This window comes from Grampus griseus (assembly GCF_964374135.1).
Source record: "Grampus griseus genome assembly, chromosome: 2".
Taxonomy (NCBI): Eukaryota; Metazoa; Chordata; class Mammalia; order Artiodactyla; family Delphinidae; genus Grampus; species Grampus griseus.
The window spans coordinates 61,549,796-61,573,541 of record NC_139018.1 but is presented as its reverse complement, the minus strand read 5'-3'; the positions used below and the strand labels follow the sequence as shown (position 1 = coordinate 61,573,541).

Below are 23,746 nucleotides of genomic sequence, written 5' to 3'. Positions count from 1 at the left end.
CCAAATTACATTCAGTCACACTGAAACCTAAAATAATTAAATGCTACCAAAATTAACTTCATTTACTCATATGTAAGTAGAGAATTTTTTAAAGTTAAAGAAATTTGTTGGATTATTAAATACTATTAAACCCCAAGGCACACACTGAACCAAATTCTACATTCATTCATTGAGAGTTTACTGAGTGTCAGCATTAACAGCTGGCAATGTAACAGTTAAAATCCCCCCTTGGAGCATATAATCTAATGGAAGAGATCATACCATGTTGCAATGTCCGTAAATTTTTGCCTTCCCTAGATTATTTCAGGAAATACAATAATACTTCCAGGTCAAGATTTAAAGACAGCCTTTTGACATCATCCATTATTTCCATGAATATCTTTTTTTTTCATAAATATCTTAATCTCTGAATTTTTTTTTTTTTTCTGGTATGCGGGCCTCTCACTGTTGTGGCCTCTCCTGTTGCAGAGCACAGCCTCCAGACGCGCAGGCTCAGTGGCCATGGCTCACGGGCCCAGCCGCTCCGCGGCATGTGGGATCCTCCCGGACCGGGGCACGAACCTGTGTCCCCTGCATCGGCAGGCGGACTCTCAACCACTGAGCCACCAGGGAAGCCCCCAATCTCTGAATATCTTAACCTGAGGAGGTGGGTGCAAGTTTGTGGTCTCACTAAGACCTCAATCTCTCAGGATCCCTACAGATTCAGTCAGAAGTCTCTCCCAGACATCTTTCCAAATACGCTGTTAGAAAATTGCTACCTCTTTTTAACCTCTCTGCACTAGAACAGATTTCTTTGAGTTAAAAAAAGCAAGGCCTGATATTACAGATAGTCTAGTCCTCAATCTCCAGATTAGCTGAGGAGATAGGGCCTAGGTATAAGAACATTCTGGAGCTTGGGAGTCAGCCATTGTCAATCCACAGTCAACAAGTACACACTGTGCTAAGAGCTCTGATTATGGGGCATAGCTCTTACCTGCAGCCAAATTTGCCCATGGCCAGTATTGGAGTGCTGGGAGGTTTAGCACTGGGAGAAGTAAAATTTACTTGAGCTACTAGTTCAGATTCCTTAGACACAATCCATCACATTACTCTTTCTATTATTATTTTACATAATGCTATAATGTCCTGATATTAGAGCAAAACTGCTAAAGTATCAAGCTGATATTTTTTAATTATTGATTTACTGTATTTAGCTGATCTTGGTTGAGAACTACATAATTAAATTATTGATTTATCAGTTTGCAAAGTGACTAGAAACTAAACCTTTGGGAACCTTAAAATACTTACTGAACTTAAGTATCTGACAATTTCTTTAATGTCTTTTTGGAATAAAGTTTTTGTATTGGGCCACTGGATCAGCTACTGTTCAAGACCAAAATAATAGTGACTTAAACAAGATAGAACTTTATTTCCCCCTCATGTAATGACACAATTGTAAGCCACAAATAAAGCTCGGGCCAGCAGAGAGGAAGGAAGGTAAGAAGGGTAAAGAAAGCCCTGGAAATTACATAAATCTCATTGGTTAGAACTTGGCCACTAGGGCTAAACCTAGGTACAAGGGAGGTGGGAAAGGTAGTATTTTGCCGGGTGACAATGTGTCCATAAAAAATATATATACCATTATGGAAAAAGGGAAAAACATATTGGGAAACAACTAGCAGTGTCAACCACGGTTTGGGAAAAGGTTTAGGAACAAAGAGCTGTACCTTTAAATTATAGTATTTGCTCATTTTCAAAGATTTTGTTTTCCTCAAGTCTAAAGTTTATCTTCATCAGTTTCTAACTGGAAAATGCTATATAATCCCATGGTACTCAATGTACTATAACTGGGAGTCACATTTTAAAATACCATTCCCTGAAAGATACATAGCCATTGTAGGCTAGAGACTCTCTTCTTTAGAAGTCAAAACGCACTCTCTAGGGCTTCCCTGGTGGTGCAGTGGTTAAGAATCTGCCTGCCAATGCAGCGGACATGGGTTTGAGCCCTGGACCAGGAAGATCCCCCATGCCGCAGAGCAACTAAGCCCGTGCACCACAACTACTAAGCCTGTGCTCTAGAGCCTGCGAGCCACAACTACTGAGCCCACGTGCCACAACTACTGAAGCCCACGTGCCTAGAGTCCATGCTTCACAACAAGAGAAGCCACCACAATGAGAAGCCCGCGCACCACATCGAAGAGGGGCCCCCACTCGCCACAACTAGAGAAAGCCCGCATGCAGCAACGAAGACACAACACAGCCAAAAATAAATAAATAATTTTTTTAAAAAAAGATTATTCACTAAAACATTTTTAAAAAAACACTATCTGTATACACACAGACACACAAATGCAGAATTTAGCATACATGGAGCCCATCCATGGAATATGGTGGGAAGTTGGGAAGAGTTGCCTGTGGATACCAGATTAAGAAATCTTGACCAATAGAAGAGATTATAACTCTTGAACTATTCAAAAGACCTATTATTCTAGAATATTCTTATGCAGAAGTATTAGAGGTATTAAAGAAATGCTGTTTGCAAATGAAAGACTCTTATGTGCTTTAAAATCTGTGGGTCTGAGTATCACTGCTCTAAGCTCTCAGTGATTTATAACTTACAGATACCAAGGCATCATATCATTTAGGACAGGTCTTAGGTTCTGATGCATTAGATTATCCTATCACCTAACAGAGCACTTCTAAGTTTCAAGGGACTTTAACTGGGCAGTATGGACAAAATAATTACTTGGGAAGCTTTTTTCAATATATTATTGTGATATAAGAACAACACTTAGAGGCCATTTATATTACAGAGTTCTGTTATTTGAGATGTAACTGTGAATCTAGGAGTTAAGACCTCTGAGCTGTCAACATGCAGAAATCCATGCACTTTCCTCCTAGGAGCTTCCCAGGTTCACTTGGAACTAATTTTAGACCCAATTCTAAAAAGGTTGATAGGGTGGATATCTAATATCTTGGTTCACAGCAGATTAGAAAAACCAAACTAAGAGAATAGGGCAGGGACCTTCCTGGTGGCAAAGTGGTTAAGACTCCGCGCTCCCAATGCAGGGGCCCAGGTTCGATCCCCAGTCAGGGAGTTAGATCCCACATGCATGCCACAACTAAGGAGCCAGTGAGCCGCAACTAAGGAGCCCATCTGCCGCAACTAAGGAGCACACTTGCCACAACTAAGAAGCACGCCTGCCACAACCAAGACCCGGTGCAACCAAATAAATAAAATAAATAAATATTTTAAAAAGAGAATAGGGCAGAGGGAAATCAGAGATTATAGAAAAGTGAAGAGCAATCTGCAACATTCAGGCCACATTCAGCCTGCCTTGCAAATTGTAATAACTACAATATTCATGTAATGCTTACTTATGCAAGGCACTGGGCTAAGAATTTCATTACCCATTATCTCATTCATAATATCATAGAGATATTCTTATTCTCATCTTACAAATGAGGAAATTCTGGCACAGAGGTTAAGTAACTTTTGCCTGAAGTCACACTGAATATTTGAGATATTATTTGAACCTAAGTATATATAATTTAGGAGGCCTATTTCTGAATCACTAGCTATATTGTTTTTATGGTCTAATCTTTATTTCAGCTTTTCTACCCATACAGAAAAGATGTACAATTATTCAGAGTAAATAGCTTGTGGTAAAGTCAAAGGACTTTCATAAACAATGACTTGATAATATGTATCAGGAACTTTATACACCTGAAGTTAGAAAAATACTAACTTCAGTGCCATAAATTTTATTATGTGTAAATAGTGTGAATTTTCTATTTATCAAGTCAGGGTTTCTAGACAACAGCACCATTGACATTGTGGGCCAGATAATTCTGTTATAGGAGGGTGTCCTGTTTAATGCAGGATATTTAGCAGCATCCCTAGTCTCTACCCACTAGCTGCCAGTAGCAACTCCTTCCCCATTTGTGACAACCAAAAATGTCTCCAGACATAGCCAGATGTCCCCTGCAGGGCAAAAATGCCCTTAGTTGAGAATCACTGGTTTAAGTAAAAGAACTAATATAATAGTGAAGCCTATTTTAACTTTTGACAATCATGGAATGACAGATCTGGAAGAGACTTTAATCGATTTCTTATTTGACATTTCAGGAGATTGAGATGTGAAGAGATTGAGGGCCTTGGCTAATACCAAACTATTTAGGGGAAGAGTTGGGTGGGAAAGCCTGACATTTCCTGACTTCAGAACTGATAATCTAGGCATTGATGTCTGGGATATTTCCCATAAATTGAATTGAATATTGTGGTTACAGTAGCCAGAGTGATCCTTTTAAAGCATATTTCAGATATTAGTCACCTGTTCTAAACCATCCAGTGGTTTCCTGTCATCCTTAGAATAGAATCCAATGTCTTAGCCATAGCCCAAAAGATCCTATGTAATTTGGCTTAGGGCTACGTCCTCAGACTCTTTTCCTAATCCTTTTCTCTTTCACCCTGCTCTTGTCACACTGATTTTGGGGGGCATTCCTTTGAACATTCCCAAGCATGCTCCCCCTCTTTGCATTTTGCTTTTCCTTATGCCAGGAAGGTTCTTTTCCTAGACATTCCCATGACTTGCTTCTTCACTTCTTTCAGGCCATCAACACAAATATTACTTTGACAGGCAGGCTTTACCTGTGTAAAATTGTACTTCTCCTTAATCTTTTCACACTTTATCTAGCCTGATTTATTTTTCTTCATTACAATTTTCAGCACCTAGATATATTCTGTATTTTTTGTTTATTCTTAGTCTTTTCCTCCTTCTGAATGTAAAGTCCATGAAAAAGTGACTGTAATACTGCCTGGCACATAGTAGGCATGTAATAAATATTAATTCATTGTATGAATCATAGTCATGCCAGAAGAACACCTCACACCCTTTAAGTAATCACTCCTCATTTACCCCTTTCCCAGCTTCTGGCAACCACTGATATACTTTCTGTCTCTATGGATTGGCCTATTCTGAATGTTTCATATAAAAGTTTCATATAAAAATCATACAATATGTAAACATTCATGTCTGACTTCTTTCACTTAGCACCATATTTTAGAAATGCATCCAAGTTGTAGGATGTATCAGTACTCTATTCCTTTTTATGACTGAATAATATTCCATTGTATGTTGCTTATTTTGTTTATCCATTTATTTGTTGATAGACATTTGGATTGTTTCCACCTTTAGGCTATTATGAATAATGCTGCTATAAACATTTGTGTACAAGTCTCATTTCTCTTAGGTATATACTTAGAAGTGGAATTACTGGAACTACCAACTGTTTTCCACAGTGGCTTTACCATTTTACACTTCCACAGCAATTTACAAAGCTTCCTGTGCCTCTGCATTCCTCCTCAAACTTGTTATTTTCCATTTAAAAGAAAATTATAGCCATCACTGTTGGTTTGAGGATGTGAAGTGGTATCACATCGTGGCTTTGATTTGCATTTCCTCAATGACCAATGAAGTTAGCCATCTTTTTCACGTGCTTTTTGGCCATTTGTATATCTTCTTTGGAAAAATGCCTATTAAAGCCCATTCATTGCTCATTTTTTAACTGGGTTGTTTGTCTTTTTGCTATTGAGCTGTAAGAGTTCTTTGTACATTCTGGATATTAAACTCTATCAGATATATGATTTGCAAATGTTTCTTCCATTCTTTATTTTCTTGATAATGTCCTTTGATGCACAAGTTTTTAATTTTCATGAAATCCAAAAGCTGAATAGTCTATTCTTTTCCCACTGAATGGCCCTGGGACTCTTGTCGAAGATCAATTGGCCATAGATACTTGAGTTTCTTTCTGGGCTCTCTCATTGATCAATATGTCTATCCTTAAGCCTGTACCTCACTATTTTGTTTAATATAGCTTTGAAAACTTTGAAATCAGAACATGTAAGTTTTCCAGCTTTTCTTTTTCAATATTGTCTTGACTATTTGGGGGCCCTTGCAATTCCATATGAACTTGAGGATCAGCTTGTTGATTTATGCAAGAAAGGCCACTGGAATTTTGATAGGGATTGGACTGAAGCTGCAGGTCACTTTGCACAGTAGTACCATCTTAACAATATTAACAATATTAAGTCTTCTAATCTATGAATATGGACTGCCTTTCCATTTTATTATCTTTAATTTCTTTCAACTTGCTTTGTAGTTTTTAGTACACAAACCTTTCACTTCCTTGGTTAAATTTATTACTAGGTATTTTATTACTTTGGATGCTGTAGTAAGTGAATTTTTAAAAATTTCCTTTTGGATAATTCATTGCTGGTATATGGAAACACAACTGATTTTTGTATATTGATCTTGTAACCTGTAACTCTGCTGAATTTATGTATTAATTTTTTTGTGGATTCTTTGTGATTTTTTTCTACATAGAATCATTTCCTTTGCAAATAGGGATAGTTTTACTTCTCTTCCAGTTTGGAGGCCTTTTATTTCTTTCTTGAATAATTGCTCTCTCTAGGACTTCCAGTACAATGCTGAATAGCAGTGATGAAATTAGGTGTTCTTGTCTTGTTCCTGACATTAAACATGATGTTACCTGTGGATATTTCATAAATGCTTTTTATCATATTAAGGAAGTTTCCTTCTATTCCTATTTTGCTCAGTGTTTTAACATGAAAGGAGGTTGAATTTTGTCAAATGCTTTTTCTACATCTATTGAGATAATCATGTAGGTATTTTTCCTTTGTTACATTAATATGATGTACTACATGGATTGATTCTATTATGTCAAACACCTTTTTATTCCTCAAAAGTGAGATAAATCTCACTTGTTCATGGAGTGTAATCCTTTTAATGTGCTTTTGAATTTGGTTTGCTAGTATATTTGCATTGTAAGGGATATTGGTCTGTAGTTTTCTTGTGATATCTTTTTCTAGCTTTGGTAGCAGGGAAATGCTGGTCTCATAGAATGTATTAGGAAGTATTTCCTCCTATTTTTTGAAAAAGTTTGAGGAGAATCAATGTTAATTCTTTAAATGTTTGGTAGAATTCATCTGTGAAGCCATCTGGTCTTGAACTTGTTTTTATTGGAATGGTTTTAATTACTGATTCAATCTCTTTACTTGTAGGTCTGTTGAGATTTTCTATTCTAGAGTAAGTTTGGGTAGTGTGTATTTTGAGGAATGTCTCCATTTCATCTAAATTATTTAATTTGTTGGCACACAACTGTACATAATATTCTCTTATAATTCTTTCAACTCCTGTAAGGCCAGTAGTAATGTCCCCACTTTCAGTTCTCATTTTATTAACATCTTCTCTCTTTTTTCTTAGTCAATATAGCTAAAGTTTTGAAAATTTTAAAACATTTTTGAAGAACCAACTTTTGGTTTAGCTAATTTTATTTTTTCCCCTATTCTCTATTTCATTCATCTCAGCTGTAATCTTATTTCTTTCCTTCTGCTGGTTGTTTTCTCCATTTTGTAATTCCTTAAAGTGTAAAAGTTAAGCTATTGATTTGAGATGTCTTCTTTTTTAACATAGTCATCTACAGCTATGAATTTCTCTCTGAGCACTGCTTTTGTTGCATCCCATAACCTTGGTATGTTGTGTTTTCATTTTCATGTTTCTCAAGTTATTGATATGGGTTGAATTGTGTCCTCTAAAAAAGATGAGTTGAAGTTCTAATCCCCAGTACCTCAGAATATGACCTATTTGGAAATAGGGTATTTACAGAGTAATCAAATTAAAATGAGGTCATTAGGGTGACCCTAGTCCAATATGATGTATCCTTATAAAAAGGGGAAATTTAGACACAGGCGGACATGCACAGAGGGAAGACTATGTGAAGAGACATGGAAAATGCCACTTAATTACAGCTGTCTGTAGTATGTTTTGAATTCAGGAAGTGTGAGGCCTCCACTTTGTTCTTCTTTCTCAATACTGCTTCAGCTATTCAGAGGGTTTTGTGGCTCCATATGAATTTTAGGATTTTTTTTCTACTTCTGTACAAAATGCCATTGAGATTCTGATAGGGATTGCACTGAATCTGTAGATCACTTTGGGTAGTATGGACATTTTAAAAATATTGTCTTCCAATTTACAAGCATAAATGTCTTTCCATTTATTTGTACCTTCTTTGATTTCTTTTAAAAATGTTTTATAGTTTTCAGTGTACAAGTCTTTCACTTCCTTACCTAAGTTTATTGCTAATTATTTTATCCTTTTTCATGCTATAGTAAGTGCAATCATTTTCTTAATTTCCTTTTCAGGTTGGTCATTGTTAGTGTATAGAAACATAACTGATTTCTGTGCATTGCTTTTTATATCCTAAAACCTTGCTGAAATTGTTTATTAGCTGTAGTAGCTTCATTGTGGAACCTTTAGGATTTTCAAAGTATAAAATAATATCATCTGCAAAGAGCGCTAATTTTACTTCTTTATTTCCAATTTGGATGCCTTTTATTAGTTTTTCTTGCCTGATTGATCTGACTAGGAATCCTGTTTTATGTTGAATAGTAATGGTGAGAGTGGGCATCCTTGCCTTGTTCCTGATATTAGGGGAAAAGCTTTCAGACTTTCACCACTGAGCATGATGTTTGCTATAGGCTTTTTATTATGTTGAGATAGTTTCCTTCTATTCTTAGTTTTGTTGAGTCTTTTTTTAAAAAAAATACTAATTAATTAATTTTGGCTGTGCTGGGTCTTAGTTGTGGCATGCGGGATCTTCGTTACAGCATGTGGGATCTTTAGTTGTGGCATGCGGACTTCTTAGTGGCAGCATGCAGGCTTCTTTTTTGGGGCATGTGGGCTTCTTAGTTGGGGCATGTGGGCTTCTTAGTTGCAGCATGTGGAATTCTTAGTTGTGGCATGCGGACTCTTAGTTGTGGCATGCATGTGGGATCTAGTTCGCTGACCAGGGATCAAACCTGGGCCCCCTGCATTGGGAGCATGGAGTTTTACCCTCTGGAACATGAGGAAAGTCCCTGTTTCATGAAAGAGTGTTGAGTTTTGTCAAATTCTTTCTGTTTCAATTGAGATGGTTATGTGGTTTTTGTCCTTTGTTTTGTTAATGTAGTATATTATATTGATTGATTTCTGTATGTTGAAGAATCCTTGCATTCCAGGTAAAAATACCACTTGGTGATGGTAGATAATCATTTTAATGTGCTGTTGGATTCAATTTGGGAGTATTCTGTTGAGGATTTTTTCATCATTGTTCATCAGGGATGTTGGTCTGTAGTTTTCTCTTTTTGTGTCTTTGTCTGGTTTTGGTATCAAAGTATGCTGGCCTCATAGGATGAGTTTGAAAGTGTGCTTTCCTCTTCAATTCTTTGGAAGTCTGAGGAGGATTGGTGTTAATTCTTAAATGTTTAGTAGAATTCTCCAGTGAAGCCATCTGGTCTAGAACTTTTCTTTGTTGGGAGGTTTTTGATTACTGCTTCAATCTTCTTACTAGTTATAGGTCTGTTCAGATTTTTTTATTTCTTCATAATTCAGTCTGGGTAGGTTGTGTGTTTCTAGGAATTTGTCAACTTCTTCTAGGTTATACATTTTGTTGGCATATAATCGTTTCTGGTTGTCTCTTGTGGTCCTTTTAAATTCTGTGACATCAATGATAATGTCTCCTATTTCATTTCTAATTTAATTGTGAGTCTTTTTTTTTTCTTAGCCTACGTAAGGGCTTATCAATTTTGTTGATCTTTAAAAAAATCAACTTTGGCTTCGTTGATTTTTTAAATTGTTTTTGTATTCTATTTTATTTATCTCTGCTCTAATCTTTATTATTTCTGCCCTTCTTTCAATTTTGGGTTTCCTTTGGTCTCCTTTTCCTAGTTCCTTGAGGTCTAAAGTTAGGTTGTTGACTTGAGATCTTTTTTTTTTAATGTAAGCATTTACTACTGTAAACCTCCCAATTAGTATTCCTTTTGCTTCATCCCCTAGTTTTGGTATGTTGTAGTTTTATTTTCATTTGTCTCCAGATAGTTGCTAAATTCTCTTGTGATTTCTTCTTTGACCTATTGGTTATTTAATAGTGAGTTATTTAATTTCCATATATTTGTGGACTTTTCTGTTTTCCTTGTTGTTGATTTCTAGTTTCATTTCACTGTGATTGGAGAAGGTACTTTATATTATTTCAAACTTCTTAAATTTGTTAAGACTTGTTTTCTGGCCTAACATATGTTGGTAATGTTCCATGTGTGCTTAAGAATATGTATTCTGCTATTGTTGGGTGTAGTGTTGTTTATATGTCTGTTAGGTTGAACTGGTCTATAGTGTTGTTCAAGTTTTCTGTTTCCTTATTTGATCTTCTGTTTTGCTGTTCTACCTCTAATTGAAAGTTGGGTCTTAAAGTCTCCTATTATTATATTGTAATCTATTTCTCCCTTCACTTCTGTCAATGTTTGCTTCATATATTTAGAAATTCTAATGTTAGGTGCATGTATATTTATAAATTGTAACATCTTGCTGGTGAATTGACACTTTTATCATTATATAATGTCCATCTTTGTCTCTTGTGACAGTTTCTATCTTAAAGTCTATTTTACCTGGGACTTCCCTGGTGGCACAGTGGTTAAGAATCTGCCTGCCAATGCAGGGCACATGGGTTCGAGCCCTGGTCCCGGAAGGTCCCACATGCCATGGAGCAACTAAGCCCATGTGCAACAACTACTGAGCCTGCACTCTAGAGCCCATGAGCCACAACTACTGAAGCCCGTGTGCCTAGAGCCCGTGCTTCACAACAAGAGAAGCCACCACAATGAGAAGCCCGCACACCGCAATAAAGAGTAGCCCCCGCTTGCCACAACTAGAGAAAGCCCACGTGCAGCACGAAGACCCAACACAGCCAAAAATTTTAAAAATAAAAATAAATAAAAAGTCTATTTTATCTGATTCAAGTATGGCCATTCCTGCTCTCTGCAAGTTCTGATTGTATGGAATATCTTTTTTCTTCCTTTCACTTTTAACCTGTGTTTCCTTAGATCTAAAGGGAGTCTCTTGTAGGCAACACATAGTTGATCTTGTTTCCTCATCCATTTAGCCAATGTACATATTTGAATTGGGGCGTTTAATACATTTACATTTAAAGTAATTACTAATAGGGAAGGACTTCCTATTGTCGTTTCCTTTTTTTTTTTAAAGATTTAATTTAATTTTTATTTTTTTGGCTGCATTGGGTCTTTGTTGCTTCATGCGGGCTTTCTCTAGTTGTGGTGAGTGGGGGCTACTCTTCCTTGTGGTGCGCGGGCTTCTCATTGCAGTGGCTTCTCTTGTTGCAGAGCACAGGCTCTAGGCACGTGGGCTTCAGTAGTTGCAGCATATAGGCTCAGTAGTTGTGGCTCATGGGCTCTAGAGAGCAGGCTCCGTAGTTGTGACGCATGGGCTTAGTTGCTCCACAGCATGGGGGATCTTTCTGGACCCATGTCCCCTGCATTGGCAAGTGGATTCTTATCCACTGTGCCACCAGGGAAGTCCCACCATTTTAATTGCTTTTTGTATGTCTTGTGGGTTTTTTCCTATCCCTTTGTTTATTCTTGTCATTTTTAAATGTCTCATTGATTTTTTTTTATAGTGACATGTTTTGATTCCCTTCTCCTTCCCCATCATGCATATTCTATGTATTTTCCTTGTGGTTACCATTGCAATTACCTATAACATCTTAAAGTTGTAACAATCTACTTTAACCTGATAAAAAATTAATTTCAATTGCATATAAAACTCTATTCCTTTACATCTCTGTCCCACCCTTTATGTTGACACACACAGAAGAAGATGACTTCTTTTTATGTTGCATATCCATTAACACAGATCTGTAATTACTTCTCATGCTTTCATGTTTTAAATTCTATACCACATTTAAAAGTGATTGATGCATCTACATTACAATACTGTAGGATTCTATATTTGTCTATAAATTTACCTTTACCAGGGAGTTTTATATTTTCATACGGTTTTGTGTTATCATTCTTTCACTTCAACTTGAATGGTTTCCGTCAGCATTTCTTGTAGGGCAGGACTAGTGGTGATGGACTCCTTCAGATTTTATTTATCTGGGAAAGTCTTTTTCTCCTCTGTTATTCAAAGACCTTTTTGCAGAATATAGTATTCTTAATTGGCAGGGTTTTTTTTTTCCTTCAGCACTTTGAATTCATCATTCCACTCCCTTCTAGCCTGAAAAGTTTCAGCTTAGAAATCTGCTTATAATCTAATAGAAGCTCCTTTGTACAGGACAAGTTGTTTTTCTCTTGCCATTTTCAAGATTCACTCTTTGTCTCTGATTTTTGATAGTTTGATTATAATGTATCTCAGTGAAGGTCTTTACATTTATCTAGTTGGAGTTTTTGAGCCTCCTGAATTTGTATGTGCATTTCTCTCAGATTTGGTGAGTCTGCAGTCATTATTTCTTCAAATAGGCTCTCTGTCCTCTCTTTTTATTCTCCTTCTGGGACTCTCATTATGCTTATGTTATTCTACATGATGGTGTCCCACAAGTCCCTTAGCCTCTCTTTATTTCTCTTCATTCTTTTTTCTTCTTGTTCCTCTGCCTAAGTGATTTTGAAAGTCCTGTATTCGATTTCACTGATTCTTTCTCTCTCTGGTGAAGAATTCAGTTTCAGAATTTGTTTGTGTCCTCTCCATAGTTTCTACCTCTTTGTTAATGTTCTCATTCGTTAATGTATTGCTTTCCTGACTTCATCAGTTATTGATCTGTGCTCTCTTTTAATTCACTGAGCATCCATATGCTGGTTATTCTGAATTCTTTGGTAACTCATATATCTCCATTTCTTTAGGGTAGGTATCAAACTTAATTTATTTCTTTCAATGGGTCATGTTTCCCTGTTTCTTTATATGGCTTGTCATCCTCTGTTGGGACTTTAGCATTTGAAAAATCAGCCACCTCTCCAGTTTTTGTGGTCTGGTTTCATACAGGGAGGACTTTCTACAATCAATCCAGCTAGAGATCCTGGAGACCTCTTAAAGCCTTATCTGGAGATGTGACCACTTTGGGCTTATGCATGTAATCTAATAATTGAAGAGCTTTGCCAGTTTCTACTCAGGATCTCCCTCTCGCATCTGTCCAATACTGTGGCCTCTGTGGTGCAGTAGTAAGCTGTAGTACTGGACTTCCACCTAGCTTCTGTCTGTAGTATGGTGGACTCCGGGGCACATTGATTGCTTTTGTTCTCAGCAGCCCCAAACTGACCACCCATTCCTGTCAATACTTAGATTCAGGCAAGATAGAAACCAGTCACTCAGGCACTTTCTAGAAAATTCAGATCACTGGACATGTGTTCTACTCCTTTCTCTCCTCAGTGAGAAGATGGGAGTTGAGCATTTCCTCCCAATCATGTTATATTGGGGGTGGAACACTTGCAAGTGAGTGCCACAAGATTTCCCACTAGGCATTGATGCAGTTGGTTTCACACTAACCTTGGGTGCAGGACCCACTTTACTGGTTTCTGGATTTCTCACAAAGACAATTGGCCCATGTATTATTGTTAAGTTTGTGTTTCCATGGGAGAAGGAGGGTATGGAGTTGCATATTCTGCCATCTTCTTAATGTCACTCTTGATTTGAATCCCTTTAAATGAATTTGTATTTATGATATAGATTATGGTCTGTCTTGGAATATTTTATGCAGACCTGAAAAGAAAGTGTATCCTGCTGTTAATAGGTGTTCTATAAATGTCAGTTAGATAAGTTGGTTAATAGAGTTGTGGTTGATAGTGTTGTTCAAGTCTTATATATACTTACTGATTTTCTGTCTGCTTGTTCTATCAGTTTTTGAGAGATGAGTGTGAAATCTCTGACTATAATTTTATATTAATTGTGAATTTCTCTCTGTGGTGCTAGCATATTTTGCTTTATGTATTTTGAAGTTCTGTTATTAGGTACATAAGAAAGGGAATGGTGGAAGATAAATAGATACTGAGATCAGGAGAGGATTAAGCTCAGAACTGCAAATTAAAACAAGATACCCTTTACAATAAAAATCTATCTATCTATCTATCTAACTAATCTTATAGTTTCTGTTTCCCTAGAGAACCCTGACTAATACACATGACATTCTCAGCTACTTCTGTGCATAGTTTTTATTCATTATTTCATTTCCACAACTGATTGGTGGTGGCTGGCACATTGTGGGAGGCTGATGATATTTGTGAACTTGACGGTATTCATAATCTGACATTCTTTTGCTCTCTGTAATGAAAAAGAGTTTCATTTTCTTTACCCTCTCATACTTATCCAACTTATAGGAGGGATAAGGACATAGACAACATCTTTGATAATTAGCTTGAGAAGAGAAGCTCTAATTGGTGCCTTTCATTCCTTGTAGACTGGCAACTGTTAGCATATAGAGAATGAAAAATGTACATGTGAGTGATGGTGGTGGTGGAAGGCGGTTGAGAAAAAATTAGCTCTTTTGGTATGAAAAGTTCAGGAAAAGAATATTAAGGAGTAACCTCAGGTAAGTTGGAGGAAGGACTAAGGAGAAAAGGCATAATGTTTGCACTCACTGAATAAAAACAATGGAAGAAAAAACATGTTACTAAAAGGAAAGAAAACATGGATTTTCTCCTTACCCTGGAGACTTCTGGCATCCAGATAATGAGTTTTAATAAACTAGGGTTAATGAACCTTTACCCCCCCCCCCAAAAAATAGTATATGCATGTTCTCTAAATTTAACCTATAAATTCATTATTTGACTTTTCTCAGTATTGTGGTCACTATCCCCCCTTATTTCTTGTTATTCCTTAGCTAGAAAAAGCAACTTTCCCTCCTTTCTTTTACATAAATTTGAGTTGGCCTTAAACCTTTTCACAAATCATTTTTTCTTATTAGGGTACCCTTGCCATCTATTCTGACAATCTATATCACTCCTCTTCTGCCTCATATATTTTTATGGTACTTTTTGTCCATAAATATCTGATTCAGACCTTGACTGAAGTAAAGAAAAATGCATTTCAAATTTCAGACCTTGACTGAAGTAAAGAAAAATTCATTTCAAAGTAAAGAAAAATGCATTGTCCATAAATATCTGATTCAGACTTTGACTGAAGTAAAGAAAAATGCATTTCTCTACTGAAGTAAAGAAAAATGCATGAATCTAAAAACAAAAAACCTCTTCAGAGCACTGTTCATTCATTACAATATAATAACCAAGAGTTTGTGAATATTATAACCTATTTTCTTCCAACTAATTTACATCCAGTTCTTTCATGTTTTCTTTTTTTTTTCACTACTTTTTTTTACTAAAGTGTAAGTTCCTTTCATTAACTTTAACCAGTAACTTGGGAAACTGTCAACACTTCATATTATGCCTGTTCTTCGGGGATGTGTAAGAAATCATCATTATTGCTTATTATGCAAACCCAGAGAGTCCCTGGCACATAGTATGTGCTCAATAACTATGTGGTGTCTTAAGGAGTTAACGTGACATTCGTAAAAGAAATACTGATCTGTAGTGCAAGAAAACCACATTTGAATTACTATCAGCTATAGTCCTTTCTTGTTTCAACAGGGAGGTACATGAATTGAGGACTTAATTTTTTAATTCTGGAAGGCTCAACATTTTGTCTTAAAGAATCCATATATTGAACGTTAAGTATCCATATCTCTTTCTTAAGTACTTAAATCAAAAGTTAACCATCTCCAAGTTTTAGTCTGAAGCATTCTTTGTCTAGGAGCTAGGTATTGCTTTTTGCTCATCCAACTGGAGTCCAACTGCGGCCTTTTTCATTCAACCATCCCTTCCCAGCACGGCCCTCTTCTCTCCCTGGGGTCCCATCCCCACTGTCCCTCTCACCCCAAAACACACATAAACAACACCGGAAACCACAATTCCGCCTGCTCCTGTGGAGACTCGACAACGCTCAAGTTAAGGCCACATGACACGTTTTTAAGCACGCCGTTTCCCTCCTCTAACCACATTAGGTTTTGTCTAGAGAATATTTTACTCTCACAGAATGCGTCCGTCGTCTCAGACCTGACAACCGTAGCGCCCTGCGGAGCAGCCGAGGGGAGACTACTAACACCGCCTTCTTACTTCCTGAAACTCCAGCGAAGACTTCCCAAGCTCGCTCAGTTGGCCAGAGGCCCCGCCCCGCCCCACGTCCCTAGTGGTGCGGCACGCGCATGCCCGGTGCGCGTCGCCTGCCCCCGCCCGGCGCCTGCTCCGGCTTCTGCTCCCGTTGGGCCCCCTCGCGCGGCTGGCGGCTGGCTCCCTCCCCGGTCGCGGCCCGTGGGGACGTTCGCAGGCGAGCGCACCTTCCCGCACGGAAGAGCCCCGGCTGGGAGGATCCGAGTGAGCGTCGATTGGTTGACGTGGTGCCTGCGCGTCGGGCCTGAGAAAGTCTGGGCGAGCGCGCAGAGTCGGCTCCTGTGGCGGTGCGGGGCGTATCTCAGGTAAACGGGCAGGGTGGGAGGTTTGGGCGACCGGAGAAAAGGAGTGGGTTGAGGCCAGACCTGGAATTTCCGGCCGTAGCCTCCTTGGAGAAGGGGCCGCGCAGAAACTGCACCCGGTGAAGGTTGGCCCCGTGCGGCCGGGAGTGATGGGGCTCCCTCGAAGGTCAGCATCGTGGGGTCCTCCGGTCTTCTTTTTGAGCGTGATTTCGGCATCTTTCCCGGTTTCCTGTTACAAGAGTTCTGCAGCTGAGCATATATTAAAGGGTGTAGGTTTTTGTTTGTTTGCTTTTCCCTTAAGAGGCAGTGAATTGGAGGGTTCAGGTCCTGGCTCAAGCTATGATTGACTCTGCCCTTGAGAGTCACTCATTCGCTTTGTATTTCAGGTCTCACACTTGTAAGTTTTGGCAAAGAATGTGTGCTTCTTTAGGCACGCTGAGCCATGCTGTACAAAGGTACTGTTAGAATTTTGGGGGGTTCACAATGTCTCTGGGCCCACATTTCGCTGACTGGAAGGTGACACCACCCGACAGTCATTTGTGAAGTACTTTAAGCTCCATGGATGAAAGGAACTGGATAAGCACAAGATAACAGCATTATTAGACAGGATGTCGTAGAAAGAAAAAACTTTCCACAAGAACAGACTTTTTGAAAAGCTCCTTTGAACATTTTATGCAGATTAAATCACAGTGGTAGTAGACAAAGGTGAGCCAAAACAAAGGGCCAAACGAAACAACATTTTAAGGAGGTTTTTCTTTTTTTTTTTCCTTCCCCAGGTAACTTTCACGATAACAAGTTACTGGCTTTTCAAAGTTTCTCCTTGGGATCTAGTGTGGAACTAACCTAAAATGACAGTTACATAAACGTGGGTATCCTGTGCAATAGTATACCAAGAGAATTAATTAAAACAAAGCTCCTTTCTATATAAGGTAACAGGAATTAAGATATCTCATTGGGGAGAGGTAATGATGGCAAATCCGAAAAGTGAACGAGAGATGTACACAATTTTCCTTCAAACGCATAGAGTTTGTAGATATGTTTCTAGTGTGTTAATTATTAAAGCATAATAGACACACAGAAAAGTGCATGAATCATAAGTGTACAGCTCATTGAATTTTCACAAAGTGTGCATATCCAAGAAAAAACATTACTTGCATCCTAGAAGCCTCACTTTGTGTCCCCTTTCCAAAGGTAACCATTATCTCAATTTCTGACAACATCAATGAATTTACTTATTATTGACTTTATATAAATAGAATCATACAGTTTATAGTCCTTTGTGTCTCACTTTTGCTCAATATTATATTCATGAGATTTATACAAGTTACGTAGCAGTATTCCATCCATTTTTGGGGTATTACCAGTAGGGCTGCTATGAACATTTTTTGTAAGTACTTTGGTGAACATACGTATACATTTCTGTTGGATGTATACCTACTGGTGAAATGTCTATATTATAGGATACGCAAATATGTATTTCTGGTATACACTACCAAAAAGTTGTTCAAGTTAGTTGTCAGTTAACACTCCTGTTATCAGTGTTTGAGAATTTTGGCTCCTGCACATGGTTGAAACATTTAGCATTGTCCTTTTCATTTTACCCATTCTGATGGGTAGTGATATCACATTGGGGTTTTTCCCTAATTCCCATAATGACTAATGATATTTAACACCTCTTCATATGTCTACGTATTGGCCATTTGGATATCTCCATTGGCAGGGGTTATCAAATTTTCTGTAAAGGGCTGGATAGTTAATATAGGCAGTCTTGCTTTGAAGAGTTTCAGTTAAAGCAGTCCTAGCTAGGACTGCCTGTATTTTAGGCTTTGCAGGCCATATACAGTCTCTGTTGTATTTTCTTTCTTCCTTCTTTCCTTTTTTTTGCCTTCCTGTTTGCTTGCTTCCCTGCCTACCTTCCCTCCTTTCCTCCCTCCCTCCCTCCCTCCCTCCCTCCCATCCTCCCTCCCTTTCTGTTTTCTTTAACTTCCTTCCTTCCTTCCTTCCTTCATTTCATCCTTTGCTAACCACTACTATGTTGAAAAATAACTGTTCATAAATGACCATTTGATCTTCTGCTCATTGTTGGTGACCTCATTAGATGGGGCTATATTGGAAAAGTATAAATACATAATAGTACTAAGTAATGTGTGCTGTAGTGTCTTGGTGTTAAACTTCAAATCTCTAAACATACTTCCTTTGCTTTTTATCAGTTTTACCTTGAGAATAATTAGAGACCTATTTGAGACTTCTCTAAATTGTTCTAGCGCTCCTACTATCTCCCATCCCTTTAAAGCTGACAAACAAAAAAGAGGTTAAGAAGCAAGAAAAGAAAGGAAATACAACCCTTTGTTGATTTGCATAAAAGGCTAAGAAAGAGATGAATATGCAGGCAGTTGTCGACACTGAGTAAAAGTATAAAAAAGCATACCTACTTTTTGCAATACTTTGAGTTGGATATTGTCTTTTGAGCGGTTCCATCATGAGATGGCTTGGTTGAAATTTATATCTACCCTATTGAGTATGCTCATAATATAGGAAGTAAGAGTCAGTGGCTTGGGCCAGGAAACTCAACTGTGGCACCCCTGCCCAAGTTGGAGATACTCTCTTCCTTAAATGCCCCATTGGGCTGTCCAGTTCATCTTCTCTTACTTTTGTTCCCCGCCTTTCACTCAGCACCAAAAGTACCAAAAAAAAATTTGAAAATATGTTAACATTTTTAGCTAACACTTTCTTTTTTTTAGATGGCTTATAGAAATGAATTTAGGTATATACTTAGATATATGCTAATACTAATGAGAGGCTTGGGGCAGTCTCCATCAATGTGATGTTTTCTTTAAGATGGATGATCTTGCTTGATTGTTATGCAGACACAGATTTAAGATAACCACTGGGCCCCAGTTTCCACCACCAGCCCACTAGGGTCCTTCAACCTTTCTTATATAGAAATTTTGGATCCAGTTGTGCATTGATTTATGTGTGCATATATACACACACGTATTTTGACTAATACAAATGCCTTTCTGCTTTATAATTGCCACACACAACAGTTGTACTTATATGCAATGTTTTCACTGCACTATTTGCACCAGAGTTTGAGTCATTACAAATTATTATGGCTAGTAAAGGGTTTATACTGGTGGAGGGGATTCTCCGACAAGTGAAAACCGCCTCCCACCCCTACCTGATATAGGAGCAAGTAGGGTATTTATGTAGTAGAAATGTGTAATGATACTAGATCCTGATTGATGCTTCTGTGTTCATCAGGATATATCTGTCAGTTCAGTTGTTGTCATTAGCTTCCTCGAGTACCTGCTCCCATGGACGTTGCCTTCATTGCGTGCATTGCCATTGTTGACCTCTGGGACTGTCCATATTCCAGGATTCCAGTGGGGACAAACCTTGCCCTTTCTGGTTGCAGTTTCTATTTTTAGATACTTCATTTAAGTTATACTTAATCTTGTTTACTTTGTTTAAGGTGAGACTATATTTCTCTGCTATGATCTATTATCTGTTGCTTTCATACTTTTTTTCCAGCAAATACCCTTATTACTAATATGTCCAGATACCTGGGACTGGGGATGGGCAGAGTATAGTTCAGTTTCATCTCACATGCCACCTACAGAGATAGCTTTAGGGTTTGATGAGAGAAAAAGATATCTTGCACAACATTATCCAATTCTGGCTGCTCTTGTTAGTACTATTATTCTCTCTTCCTTTTGAATTTATTGGATTTATTGGATTTTGAGACTGTTATAAAGAAAGGATAGTGTTGTTTTAGGGCATTAATTGCAAAAGGTATACGTTACAGTGCAAAGAGCACTGAGCATAAAAGAATGTGGGTGGTTTACTACCTGTCTGTGTTAACCCTTCCTGCAAGTCAGCTCTCTTTTGTAAAATGAGGCATTTTGACCAAGTATTTCTAATCCTTGGTAATCCTTTCCAAAAGACACAGTAGAGAAATACAGGATTTAGAATTTAAGCAACGCTTGAGGTCGTTTAGGCTGCCCTCTCAGTTTTTTCCAGCGAAAATATTAAGGCCTTGAGAGATTGTGTATAGTCCCATAGTTACTAGAATCTAGTTATAACTTTTTATTCCAGTTGCTTTTTCCATTATGCTGCTTATGATAGGCGGCCTTCTAAGATAACCCTGTATCTGTGTAGTCATAGTCTTGTGTAATCCCGTTCCCTTGACTGCAGACTAGACCTTGTATTAGAATATGGCGAAAGTGGTGGGATATCACTTATGAGATTAGATTATAAAAGACTATAATTTCCTTTTTTCTGGCGCACTCTTGTTGCTCACTTTGATGAAGCCAGCTGCCATATCATGAGTTGACCTATAGATAGCCTCACCCATCAAGGAATTGAGGGGAGCCTTTGGCCAGTAGCCTGTGCAGACCAACAACCCCCTAGGAACTGAATCCTGCCAACGACCACTGACAGAAGTTGGGAGATAGTGTCCGAGTTAAGCTTTGAGATGACTGTCGCCCTCGCTGACACTGTGGCCGCAACCTTGTGAGAGACTCTGAACTGAGAACCTAACTGAGCAGCACCCAATTCCTCAGAAACTGTGAGATGTGCATTGTTTTAAGCTGCTAAGTTTTGGGGTGGTTTATTAGGTAGCAATAGCTAACCAATAAAGTGCTCTTACTAATTTCAGAAAATTTTTAGTAGAAGGAATAATTCTCCTTGAAGTTTTTTATAAACATAGCTTCAATATGTTTTTATCATCTTAAACATATTTGAGGATATTATTTTTACCTTTGTGCAAAGAGAAATATTAACCATTATCTATTCTGTTTGTTTTAACTTAATTTCTAGGCATTTGTTTTTCTCAAAAATGGCAACATAAAGAGATGATTACTTTGAAGGTTGGTTTGGTTTGGCGTTTCATTAAATTGGGTAATCATGGGACAAACTTACCACAGAACTGCTTTTGGCAATTGGTACGAGCACCTCTGATTCAGATATTGTCTGTATTGAAGGTCTTTTTAATTTAGATTTTATACTGCTTGGGATGTAGATAGCCAGGTAGTCTGCTCTTATTTATCTGCAGTTTTGCATTAGGGTGATTTGAGTATGTATACATATTATTTTGAGAATTGCCTTTAGTATCCCTTGATTTATAAGTTTTGGAAGCTACTAGAGTACAACAGGGATGATTTTACTGGAACCCTTGATCCTGAATCTTGTTTTATTTTTCGTTGGAGCTTACCAGCTTCTCATCTTCATAGTTTTATCTTGAGGTTTTTGCTACTGTGGAACAAGTTTTGAAAAACTGAAAAAATAAATAAGTGAGTATATAAATAAATAATATAGATCAGTTAACTTTTAAATATCTTTATTGTGAAATTCAATACATGTAAAAAAGAAGTATATAAATATACGTGGACAGTTCAATGAATAAATAAAAAGTTAATACCCATGTAACTACCATCAGATATTTTCAATTGAGTAATCATTGAAATGATTGTATCTGGCTTTTGTATCTGGCTTTTTAAAAAATGTTGTATGAGTATGACTCTGTGTGTGTGTATGTGTGATGTAACTTCTGCAATTGATGGGTACAGTGCTTTATATGTGACTAGTAGGTGAAGTTTGTTAATGCTGTTGTTAAAATCTTCTCTTTCCTTACTGATTCGTGTGTGTGTGTGTGTGTGTGTGTGTGTGTGTGTGTGTGTGTGTACGTGCGCACACCTGTGCTTAATTGTCAGTTACTGACAATTTACTATGTGTTAAATCTCGCTGTGTAATTTTGGATTCTATTTCTCCCTAGGAGTTTTCTGTCAATTTTCGACTTATTTATTTTGAAGTCATGTTATTAGAAGCATAGTCAACTTTCTAATTAGTCTATCTTCCTGTGAATTGAACCTTTGTTCCATGAAGAAGTGTTCCTTTTTAATCTCTAGTAATGCTGTTTGTTTTAATGTCTAACCTGATTTTTTAAAAACTATTTTGAAATAATTTTAGACTTCCTGAAAAGTTGCAAAAATAGTACAGATAGTTCCTGTAAACCTTTCACCCTGCTTCTAATGTTAACACAATGTATAATCGTAGTACAATTATCAAAACCAAGAAATTAATACTGTTACAATACTAGTCGCTATACATTTTATCAATAGTTTTCCCGTTACAGTAGTGTTCTTTTTCTGTTCTAGGACTCAATCCAGATCCCACATTGTATTTAGTTGTCATGTTTCCTGAGTCTTCTCCAATCTGTGAACTATTTCTGATTTTGGTTTAGCTGTATCAGCCTTCTTTTGATTAATGTGTACATAGAATTGGATTTTAAAAAATCCAGTGGGACATCTTTATCTTAAAATTGGAGCATTTGGTAGTTGGATCATTTCATCCATTCATATTTTGTATTATTCCATTTTTTACCCTCTTTTATTTCAGAAATTATACATGCTTTGTAATTCTTTTAGTGGCTATTGTAGAAACTGTAGAATCCTGGAATGAATGCTTTCAGACCTTTCTTTATGCATTTCCTCATGTGTATATATGTATCCAAACACACGGTTTTGGTTTGCTTCCTTTTTTATTTTCTTAATATAACAGTGGTCATACTGTATTATTTTACAACTACCTCTTTTCACTTATTAAGAAAATAATAAATGCATAACCATTATACACTCTTTCAAGCAACATAAATAAATAAAAAGTTAACAGCAAAACATTGCCCCAAATTCTATCACCCCAACAAAAATAGCCTTCATTAAAAACCAGGTGTACAGCATTCTATGTTTCTTTTCCTAAGAATACTCAATTAAAAAAAATAAAAAAGCCTAGCCATAGGCACATGTTTGTGAAATTTCACAGCACCAAGAATAAAAATAAAAAAAGAAAGAAATCGGAAGATTTCCAGAGAGAAAACCTAAAAAGAAAAAAGAATTGACTGTATCAGCGTCAGTCTTCTTGACCAGCAGTATGGCTAGTTAACAATCAGTGAAGTATGGGAGTTATAACAAAGATGTTTTCACACCTGAAAAGCCTCAGAAGTTGTGCTCTAGCAAAATAAAGAAGTGAAAGAAAGACCTGGAGTGTAGGAAATAGTAAATTCAACCCAGGAAAACAGTGAAATGATGTCCTAGGAAGGACAGCTATATAGCAGGCCTAGAGAGCAGATGGTCCAGATTTGAGAGAAGCCTCCTCAGGAAGGAGGTTTCCAGGAAAGAGAGGATTAAGAGATCTTATATCCTCTGGGGCTGGAGTTTTCTCTGTGGAAGGTTTTTAAATCTATGAATTCAATTTCTTTAATAGATGTAGGGCTATTCTGGTTATCTATTCTTACTGAGTTAGCTTTGGTAGATTGTATCTTTCAAGGAGTTTGTCAAATTTATAGGTGTGAAGTTATTTGTAATATTCCCTTTTTATCTTTTTAATGTCTATGGGATTGTTTTAATAT

General features: G+C 37.4%; 1 protein-coding gene across 3 annotated transcripts in view; it reads left to right on the top strand.

Moving 5' to 3' along the window:
• MIPOL1 (mirror-image polydactyly 1) overlaps positions 1 to 23,746 on the top strand; it is a 305,508-nt gene that overhangs the window by 413 nt on the left and 281,349 nt on the right. For 2 of the 3 annotated variants that reach the window (XM_082681377.1, XM_082681378.1), the window contains exon 1: positions 16,122 to 16,341. The exons of the other annotated variant lie outside the window; for it this stretch is intronic. The gene's annotated coding sequence lies outside the window, so the exon portion shown is untranslated. Of the gene's footprint in view, positions 1 to 16,121; positions 16,342 to 23,746 lie in introns of those variants that run through there. 3 annotated transcript variants of the gene reach the window in all.